We start from the raw sequence: 11,725 nt of genomic DNA, 5'->3' as shown, positions 1-11,725 counted from the left end.
TGCAACAACAGCCAGTGGCAGATATGTGCAGAAAGAGCACAAGAACATGGCAAGCATGAAGTGATAGTACAGCAGCATATTCCTCTGTTTTTCAGGAACTTGCTGAGCCACAGAGGACCACTTTGCATTCAGAAGGCCCTCATGGGCTTTCATTTGTCTCATCATTTCTGAACCCAAGCATACTTAAAGCATTTGTATTACCACATGGCGATGAGTTCCCCAGAACTGTTTTCTTCCTTGTACATTTCCAGCCTGCCACATGATCATCTGAGGCTCCCCCATTCCCTGCATTATGAGAAAGTATCGTTACTTGTTTCTTAATCACTTTTTCCCTGCCACCCAGGACTTTACAGTCTTCTGTTACGTCCTCTTTACAATCATGTTTTTCCCAGCGTTAATCATCTGGGTTATGTGCAAAAGCCGTACCACTTTTCACTGTACCTGTTGTAATGTGAAATGAGGAAGTGAAAATAGGAAGTGCATTGAGTTTCGGACGCGAGGCACAGAGGTGTTTTAAATGGGTACGAGCCTGTTAACTCAGTTTCTCAGTCAAGGCTAGAAACTTGGCAATCTCAGCCTGGAACTGGCTAATTCTAAGTGAAGTAGCCCAAAGACAGGAAACAATTCAGCATATTAGAGCAGCATTTTGCAAGCGCTAATTAACCTAGTTTAAAATTTTTAAGCAGCCGTCTGAGCTAAGTAAAACAAACATGTTTCATGCACATTCTCCTGGCCATCTTTTCTCCTAGTTTCCACTCTCCCCAAAAGCTGTCATAAAAGGCTCCCTCCCTGGAGTCGTGCCCTGTTTTAGCTTTAGTCCTTCCTCCCCCAGACTGCAACACACAGAGAAACAACTTCTGCAATTCCTCTTCTCTAGCTCTCATGTGCTTGGCTTCTGCCCAATAATTTTACAGCGAGGAAAACCCCCATTTAACTCTTTTCTAAGCCTTCAACTTCCAGATTTCTTCCTCTTGGAATGCCTTTCCCTCTGTCCTACAGTTGTCCTGGAATCTCAAAAATTAGAAACATGGGAGAAGGAAAATAGAATTGAAGGGGGGGAGGTATTTATACAGTCAAAGATATCAGGCAACAATTTTGATGAGCCCACAAATCAAAAATAACTGAAAAAAAAAATCAAGGTCTGTATCATATTGGGACATTTTGAAGAATATAAATCACTCCTAAGTAGTGTGGAAAAATGGGAACTGTACTTGAAGTAAGCTAATGAGGTCAATACTATCACTTCCTAGGTTCAGAATTCAGAACTAGAAAAATTATCCTTATTTGTTGGGAGTCAATAACTTTTTAACCATATATTAAAGGTCATAAAACTGCTTCTCAGATTGTCACTGCTAACATACAACTTGCTTCATATTACAGGAAGAATAAATTTCACAGTCAAATTTGCCAGTAACTATTTAATGGCACAAAGAGGGAACACAACAGTGCAAAGTTCACAAATTTTCATCACACATACTCTGACGGTAAGGATTCTATCAGAACAGGAACTATAAAATGCTAGAAAAGTATGTCATTGCTTTATAACTTTGTGACCTTAAAACAGACTTTTGAAAAGGCTTCTGAAATGGTCATCTTATTTCATTAGCAAGGAAAATAGTTAACCATCTCTTCTCCTCCACAGGTTTAAATTCACCCTGCACTGCTTAACATGAAGACGTGTATACACAGTTGAAACAGGAAAGCTAAGCATGTTTCCAAGCTCTGCTACAGCAACCAACTTTACAAAACTAAACCCCAACTCAGCTGATATATTGGAATTCCCTGAAAAAAATTCTCTAAATTCCATCTGTAAAAGTCTGTAAAAATGTGCAATAAGCTATGCATGCTTGGGTCACACACAGAAAGAAAAGAATATGTGAACAATTTATAAAGCTAAAGTGGATCTTTCTAAGTCAGAAACATTCAAGTGCTTTCAGACGTGGAGGAATTTGACCTGCACAACAACATACTGATTTTGGACTTTCATGGAGACATTATCCATACGATTTTGAGCTGAATGAGTCAGATTTAAAAATCCTTAATTATTCTTAAATATTGATGGTTTGGCTGTAGCAAGAATGCATCCAGCTCCTCTCAGTGCCTGTTACCTAGGTCCATGTTCCTCTAGACTGACCAAGATTATAAGGAATGATTTCTTGTACAGCTAAGTGAAATAAGCAGAGACTGCTGCTTTCAGAGCACTCTGCAGTACACGGTTTACTAACACAGACACACATATACCCGGTCTTCACTGGGGACTACGCACACTTGGGACTTCTAGAAATCCTCTTGATTAACAAAATATGGTTCAGGCCAAAATAAGAGCACTGGCCTTGCTGACCTGAGTAGGTTTAAGTCAGCATTAAAGGTCCTGAAGATCAGTTACTGTTTTTCTCACTCACTATTGACTGCACATCATTTAAACATGTTTCTCCTCCTGTGGGAAAATAACGGAAGATTGGAGAGGAGGATTGTAAACATGCCTAAGTGACTTGCAGCTGGGGTGTCAAAAAACACATGTGTCATATTAATTGTAGTTTGGCCTTGTGTGTTGGACAAGTAGAACATCTGTGTTTAGATAACATAGGCCTGGGATAGAATAAAAGGCAGCCTATCAAACATACTTGAGATTCCTGCCCTGCTGTGGGAAAGATGCACAGTGGTAGATTACTCCTGTGTAAATCCTTGAAATACAGGCAAAAACAGTGGGTTCGGTGACCCTCTAGCAAGGACCGACATCCACAGTGCCTGCATTCCTACTTGTGTGCCTCTGCCCGGGTGCTGCTTTGGGGATCCCCCAGTTCACGAGGTAACAAAAATAAATTTAATCTTTACATTTCACCTGTGGTTTTGTGGTTGTTCCTGTGTCCTGCCTGTGCCAGCTCACATGTGTGGCATAGCCGGCAGGATTCAGGAACATCCAGGCCATGACTGGCAAAAAAGTCAGGGACTAGGGGGACCATGATACTCCCTGTATTCTGGGGTGGCCCAATACTGAGCACTGGGCCCCCATGGCCACTTTCCTGGCTACATTGGCTCCACCAGAAGCACGGCCTGAAATAGATGACAGGGCAGTGGTTACCCCCCACCCAGAGAGTTAAAACAGCTATGCAGAGATTGCCATGGAAAGTGTCATCAGACTCTTCTCACAAGTTAGCAGGGAGATTGGGATGGTTATTAGATACCAGCTTTAGAGCTCTTGACCGTGAAGTTGTTGCATTACAGAGTAAAATGAGAGCATTGGAGAAGGCAGTCGGGGCTTTACAAGATGCAAAAGCAATCACACAAGGAGTGATGACTATTCTAGGAGAGTGGTGCCATGGGCTGCAAGATACTGTAGAACGGTTGACAGTACATATTGCTATTAAACGGAGTGGGGGGAAGTGAGCAAGCAGCTGTGTGGGGGTTAGTTGCTGGCTGGGGTTAAGCCATGACAGTCATTTTCAGTGCCCAGTGTGGGGCTCGAAGGGTTCAAGATAATGAACAGGTTTGATTGGAACATGCTAGATCAAGTTTATAGCCGTTATTACTGTTTAGCTATTAATGGGCAGGCTTCTGTTCTTGCTATGGGGCTTGCTTGCCTTACTGTATGTTGGAGTCTAGTGCTCGTTAGTGGCTGCTTTTTTGCTTTTGCTGCACTGCTTATCATCTTACATTGCTGTGCCTGGGAAGAGTTTGGTAACAGCAATGGCTCATGCATGGGTTATGGGATCCAATCCAGGCAGGGCAGCAGTAACGAGAAGTATCAAAATGCAGTTTTTGAGACGAGCACCTGCCTCACTAAAACCCTTGATTATACCAGCAGTGACAAATGCTACAGGTAATGCAGGCACCCTAGCAAACACTTTGAGGGAAATTGGGGCTGTAATTTCAGGACAATCTGTTTGGGTGGTGAATAAAGGAAAACCGGCAAAACCAAAAGGCATTACAGCACAGGTGACAGGGATACATGCGGAATGATCTTGTACAAGCCTGTGTCCCACGATCAGACATAAATGGGATTACAACATCAGAAATGTTTCACCCATGGCAAAAGTTAGCACCCACACAAAAAAGCTGACCACCCCTGGCGCCACCACCAACTCTGCACCCACCTTCTGCTCCAGCTGAGCAGACAGATCCTGCACCTTCCCCTCAGCTTCCTGCTTGAAGAACCACTGCTTCTGGCTGAGGTCCCATCTCCAGGCATGGGGAGAGGGAGCCTTGGCAGGAGGATGGAGGCTCAGGACCGACAGAGGCAGGGGCAGGGTCTCCTCAGCCCCACTGCTCTGGGATAGGGTGGGGGCCCAGTAGCATGTACCATTTGGGGCCCTTCCTGGCCTTGCAGGGGCCGAAGCACTGCAGCCCACACTTGGAGTTGAAGTTGTTGAGGTTGTGGCCATGGACCAGGAACCAGCTGAGCTTGATCTTGCTGTGGAACTTCTGCCCCATGGGGCTGTAGTGCAACCACACGTGGCCGCAGGTTTGCTGCAGGCCTCCTGCTGGGCCCCAGGATGGGGCACTCCTCCCAGCCATCCATCATGCTGTCAGTTGGGGCAGCCACATCACTCCTGCTCATGGTGCTGAAATGGCCACAACCTATTAGTCTGGATGCAAAGATTCATATAATGACCCCCAAGATTGGCGTATGGCTCTGTACCCCAACTTCTCCTCTTCTTTTACATCCTCTGTTGCTATCAGATTCTCAAGTTCTTGTATTCCAGGTATCTCCCTTCAAGGAGTGCCTGTGCCTTATCTGGAGGAGGCAGCATGGAGTGGTCCTACCAGTGTCACAAACCCAACATTGAATTGAAGTGCAGTCTGAAAAAGCACAAGCCATAGCTCTCCGATCTGTTGGGGCAATTACCCCACAGCAGATTATCAAACCCAGAGCAATGCTAGCTGAAGGAGCTGGAGCAACAGCGTATGTATTACTGGAAGGAGACGACACTCCTGTTTTCCTCCCTTATTTCACGTTGGCTTGTCAGGCGTTGTAGTCTTGTACCACAAGCACATGCCCTGGATACATTTCCATGAGATCAGCATGGAAATACTTAGTTACAGTAGAGGCCAACCAAATCTAACTCATCTGCCTTTTGTATTGAGAGAGGATTAACAGCTCTAGATCTTTTGACTATGTGTTTCATTGGCATGCCAGCCCCAGTAGCTGGATTACAGAATTATACTATGCTAAGTGCTTTTGCTATTAATGTTCCTTATTGCTATTTTTTCTCAGTAGGTAATGGCTGTATGCCAAGGAACATTACAAAATTGATTGGTGGTGGACTGTCTCCTTCTTTGACACCATAAGCACTCCTCCAATTTTGAAGGCATGTATTGCTTCAACATAACTGATAAATCACCTGGCATAGAGGACAACATTCAATATCTCCAAGACTTAATGTATCAAATGAAACAATCTGCTGGTGGTACCTGGCTGGCTGAGTGGTTTAATTCCCTGATGAGTGGGGCACCTGGTTCAAAGCATTATCGTAGAGATATGTTTATTCTTCTTTCTATATGTGTTTATTGCAGGACTCTAAATTACACTGCCTTATACCCTGCAAGCCCAAATGGACACCTCCGGCTTTGACAGCCCCAGCAGAAATGGTCCCTTGAGCAAAGGGGTGGAATGTGGGAAAATAACAGAAGATTGGATTGTAAACACGCTCAAGTGACTCGCAGCTGGGGTGTCAAAAACCATGTCTGACATGCTAATTGTAGTTCATCCTTGTGTGTTGGACAAATAGAACATCTGTGTTTAGATCATAGAATCGTAGAACACCCTGAGTTGGAAGGGACCCACAAGGATTATTAAGTCCAACTCCTGTCACCGCACAAGACAACCCCAAAGTTTGTTCAGTTGTCCAAATGCTTCCTGAATATCGTCAGGCTTGGCACCGTGACTGCCTCCCTGGGAAGCCTGGTCCAGTGCTCCACCACCCTCTGGGTGAAGAATCTTTTCCTAATATCCAACCTAAACCTCCCCTCGCACATCCTCCTGCCATTCCCTCCGGTCCTGTCATTGGTCACCCAAGAGACAAGATCAGCACCTGCCCCTCCTCCTCCCCTTGTGAGGAAGCTGTAGACAGCAATGAGGTGTCCTCTCACCTGCCCTGCCTATCCCTTCTGAAGAGCCTGTAACCATCCACCATGGCACACCAGTCACAGGACTCATCCCACCAGGTTTCACTTATGCCAACAATGTCACATCTCTGGGACTTGGACAAGTCTTCCAGCTCCTCTTGCTTGTTCCTCATGCCTGTGCACATTTGTGTAAAACCGCTTCAAGTATGGTTCATTGTGCCCATTGCCATGTGGAACAGTCTGAAGAATCTCACTAGCATGAAGCTCCTTGACCTTTCGCATGCTGTCCCACTGCTTGTCACTGACTAGCCTGGTATCATCTCTTTCCCCCTTCCAATCTAGTTTAAAGTACTATCAATCAGCCCTACTAGCTCCTGAGCAGAAACACTTTTCCCCTTCTGAGAAAGGTCCATCTGTCAGTAGACCTGGTGATGAATAGACCATCCCATGATCAAAAAACCCAAAGTTCCACCAATGACACCAGCCTCCAAGCCACATGTTGATCAGCTGGGGTCTGTCTGTTCCATTCAATACTCTTCCCTGCTACTGAAAGGATGGAAGAAAATACTACCTGAGCACCTGATCCTTCAACCAGCCACCCCAAGGCTCTGGAATGCCTTTTGATTGCCTTTGGACTTCTCTTCCTTGCCAATATGAAGAGCCACTGGTGGGTGATAGTCTGAGGACCTTACCAGTCTGGGGAGTTTTCTATGACATCTCTTACCCTGGCCCCAGGGAGGCAGCAAGCTTCCCTGTGGGTTGGGTCTGGTCAGCATATCAGACCTGCTGTTTGCCTCAGAAAGAAGTCACCTATGACAACTACCTTTCTTTTTTTCTTAACAGGAGTGGTTGTGATGCAGGGGGTAGGCTGCCTAGCTGACCCCTCCATCCCAGAAAGACCTTCATCCACATCATCAGTTGTCCACCCATCCAATTGCAGGGCCTCATACCTGTTGTGTACGGGCACCTGGGAATGTGAGGCAGGCTGAGAGTGGATTCACCTGCTGCCTCAAGCAGCAACCTGCTTCAATTCTCTCCCCCGTCTCCTGGGTATCCTCCTTCTGCCTGATGGTGAGGCAGTAGGGGGTCCTTTGTCTCTTGTGCCATGGTTGGCTGGTGCATCTGTCTCAGGGATGGTAGAGATAACATAGGCCTGGGATAGACTGAAAGGCAGCCTATGGAACATGCTTGAGGTTCCTGCCCTGCTGTGGGAAAGACCAAAGCACTGTGGTAAATTACACCTGCGCAGATCTCTGAAATATGGGCAAAATCAGCAGGTTTGGTGATCTAGCAAGGACTGAGCTCCGCGATGCCTGTGTTCCCACTTGTGTGCCTCTTCCTAGGTGCTGCTTTGGGGATCCCCTGGTTTGCGAGGTAACGAAAATAAGTCTACTTATCACATTTTATCCATGTTTTTGTGGTTGTTCCTGCATCCTGCCTGTGCCAGCTCACATGCCCCCTTATGTATGCAGCTAGCAAGAAGTGGGTATATTCAGTATTGTGCTTGCTGTAAGCTGTAGACACTGGGCACTGAATAGTATGACCAGGAATCTTGTAGGATTTAATTTACAATCTTGCATGTTATAAGCCCCTTGGGACAGGAAACTCATGTTTTATATATCTATAAAACAACGTGCATACCTATGCCACTGTATAAATAACACAGGATCAGATTAAAAACATCTGTAGCCACTCTGGCTGATATATTGTTTTGCTGCCTGCTGTCTCTTCATAATTTTTGATGGCAGATGAGCCATTTCACACAACAGGATTGCTAGCAGTGCTGATGAGGCTACATATAAATCTGTAGCAACATGTTAACAAGAAACCTGATGAAGAAAGAAATTAAAAAATAATAATAATCTGTCCTTCAGGCATGACCTCCTGACAGGTTTCCTTTGATCTTTGTTTACCTTTTTCCAAGAAGAGACAGCAAACATGGGTGTCTCAAACAAAACAGTTTTGGAAATGTGGTAGGAGGCAGCAAGGACAACATTTCTTTGATTCAGAACTAAGTCTGTTGTGACACAACTTTTCTCTGGCTGCCCAGAACTGTCAACATCTATTAATCTATTGTAAATTACTTCTGTGAAAGCAAAAATAATGTATGTCCACAACATGATGATAGTCACAGAAGATATAAAGAGATTCACACACTGTGCAAGTATTGAGTACAGAAATAATGCTAAAAGGGAGGCAGACTGTTATTGATACCAAGCAGGGAAGGGAACAACTACATTTCCAAGAGAGAGGCAAAGAGGAATCCTAAATTTAGAACAAAATTCAGAACTGAAGCCAAGATACTGTCACCACCAGAGCTGCGTGAACATCTCACAGAAAATCCTTCAACAGTGTTAAACTCGACTCCTTCAGGTTTAGAAGGGGAAATAAAATCAGTTCCCTTGACACAAATCTTCTCTATCACCACCTTCAAATCACCATCTAAAAATTAAAATTGAAACACTTTTCTCTCTGCCCAGCTATATACTTTTCTAAATTGATTATAAGCCTTTCACTTTGACTCCATAGTCAAACTTTCAGCAGCTGGTCACACGGTAGGTCTGCTGAATTGAATGAGGCTGGTATGTTCTTGCAGTACACCTCAGGCTGCTTTCACAAAAGACAAATATTAATTAAAAGTCACTCCATCTAATAAGAAACTTCACTTTTGCAGTGAGAAATTAAGAACAGTTAAGACAGAGGAAAATGCCAGAAGTGTGAAACTGTATGAAAAAAATAAAATTCTTCAAAATGAGACGATCCAGAGACACCAGCCAGACCATTTCACATACGAGTGCTTCCCTCCACCTTTCTACGTTATTATCTCAGACATAACCATACTTGCTGGAAGGAGAGAGGAAAATGGAGGAGACTAAGTAAGTGATCTAGTGATGATACTTTCTACAGTTGTATTCAAAAGTGTGGTGTTTTCTATTCAACTTTTACCACTTCTCTCCAAACAAACACTTTGAAATCTAACAAGGAAAAAAATATCATAGAGCAGAACACTTCTCCCCTTACTCTTCTGGGAAGAGAGAGATAGGCACATGCATACATGTGCATGAAGATGTACATACAGAATCCACATAGCTTCCAATGTAGAGTATGTGAAGCGTTTACATTGATATGATTTTTGTCTTTCAAGCCGGCATACCAGAGACTTCTGTTCTGCAAAGAAGACAGGACACTCAGTTCGATCAGGACGTTCACTTACTAAATGTCTCCCCAAAAAACTGAGATTGTCTAAAACTGAAATTAAAATGTGATCCAACTGTACTCTTGCCTGGTTTGCAACCAGAGGGTGCCAGGCCAGCTTGCTAGCCAGGGCTTAGCAGGTGTAAGACACATCTGTTGCAGCTGGCAACATTTTATATGCTGCTGCACGACTGCAGGTATACTTAAACCCATTTTCCTCAACCTCCTCCCTGTGCCCAGGAAGGGACTGACAAGAAAAGTCAGAATCTTCGATAGTATATCACCTACTATAAGAGATTTTTATTAAAACACACAAATTGCAACAATAAAGCATCTTATGATTAAGGACAGAATCAGATTACTACTTGCACCAGCAAATAGGATAGAATCTCGGTCATGTTGTTCCTGCTGCTGCGGAAGCAATCAGTAACTGAAGAAGGAAAGAGCTAATGAAGGCAATTGAGTAGCTTGAAACCATCAAAATCCAAGAGAATCCTCAATTCTAATCCCACAGCACAACACAACCTTTCCAGCTACACACAGTGCTGCAGCATATAGTAAAATCAGACTGTGCTTTTAAAATGTAGTTCATATTGTAGTCCTATGTATTTGGAAGAATTGCAGACCATTAACTCTAGGCCTCCTAGTCTCTATGGATTCATCCTAGATCTGCTGCTGGTTTGCTCATATACCATTTTGTTTCTTTTTTACACCCTAGAGAAGAGAAAGCTCACAATTTAGAATGAAATTCTCAAGAATGCCAGAAACAGTTCAAAAGGACAGTTCAGCTGCTCCGTAACAAAGCCTTTTTTGTACAACACGTAAGTTTCTCTTTAGAAGCTAGGAATTTAAACAAAGAGATTTTGGCACTTTTTTAGCCCCCCCCCCGTTTTAGGGCTTTGAGATTTATTTCAATAAGAAGCACAAGCACGTGTTCATTCATTCATTCACACTGACAGTATCAGAACCTTCTCTTTTATCCTTTTCTAGAGTTTAGGGCTCTTCCTTCATTGCACAAAGTTAAAACCCTTCACTAATTATTTTGAACACACTAGGAAGAAGAGCAGCAGCTGTGAAGTTCTTGGCCAAAATCAGAAACAGTTCCTACTAGGCTTGGATGGTGGTAGGAGAAGACAAAATGGACCACCACCACCCCACATACACACACCCCAACAAAGCCATTTTCAGTCAAAAGATACAGAAACATAAAACTATTGCATAAACCCAAGTCAGTTTTCTAGAAGATTACTTAGGAGAAACAAGTGGAAGCATATTGGGCGTAGGGGACACTTACAAAACTGTTGAGCATTCATTTCAACCTTCTGTTACCCTGAAGAAGAGTGATTTTTATTTTGACTGATATAGTAACGTAAGCGAAGGTTGAAGACAAACATTAAATCAGCCATCAGGCTTTCCCCCTCATTTAGGGGCAGTTACAATTTTTCTTGTTTGCTTCCTATTCTTAAGGGAATCAACTCTAAAATTCCTCTCCTAAATCAAGCTTTTCAGCTAAGGCTTCTTTTTACCAGCTGCCTAGTGTTCTTCCCCAAATAAGGGAGGAGGAAGAAAAATCAGAATTTTGTATAGTCTTTCAAAGTTATCTTCCCTATCCTTCCCCTCTTACTCATTCAGAAAGAGCTTCTCAACCAGGTCTTCAAGTAAGTCAGACCAGTTAACCGAATGCATGCATTCATTCATCCATCCATCCAACCGCTAATGGAGCTAGAGTCACTAAAAACAGCTGAAAAATGTGACTCCCCGTGCCTTTTACCTTTGAAGTTCTTGATAAAGGAAACCTTTTAATACACAGAGGAGCTGAGGTATAGAATTATTGCTAGATCACTTTTGTCTTGGTGCTTCAGCAAACCAGCTCTACCCTGCACTGTGTCAGTATTTTCTGTCATCTTGTCATCCTTCATGAGACTTGACATATATCATCTGCTTGCATTAATAATCCAGGAATGCAAGGCAAAAAGTTTGGCTGGTGAAAGGTTTCTGCCTTTTTCTAGAACAGCAAAAGGCTGTTGTATAAGCAGAGAAAACAAACTAAAAGGTATCACAAGGATGAGTTTCATTTCCCTCAGACAAAATACATAATTATCCCCATTCTACACTTGTAGAGTTTAAACACACAAAAAGCCACAAAAATGCATAGAAAACTTTAACACATACACACCATTAGTAATAAAAGATTTAAAACATCTGCATATGAGGAGACATGACATGAAACACAAGGAGTCATGTAAACAGTGCTCTATGATTTATCGTAATACTGGGAATTGCAGGATGGAGGCTTTTAATCAGATGGGCTTTAGCAACAGCCCTGTTGCCTGGGAGGCAAACACACGTGTAAATGTTTTTGATAAAGGTATGAAACAGCCTCTATCATAAAACGAGCCTTCTTTTTGCATCTCTCTGTCACCAAATATGTTTGCATTCATCACAGCTATATGCATGTAAAGTT

Source organism: Phalacrocorax aristotelis, chromosome 4 (genome assembly GCF_949628215.1).
Source record: "Phalacrocorax aristotelis chromosome 4, bGulAri2.1, whole genome shotgun sequence".
In the NCBI taxonomy this organism is placed as follows: Eukaryota; Metazoa; Chordata; class Aves; order Suliformes; family Phalacrocoracidae; genus Phalacrocorax; species Phalacrocorax aristotelis.
This window is presented reverse-complemented; position numbering follows the sequence as displayed.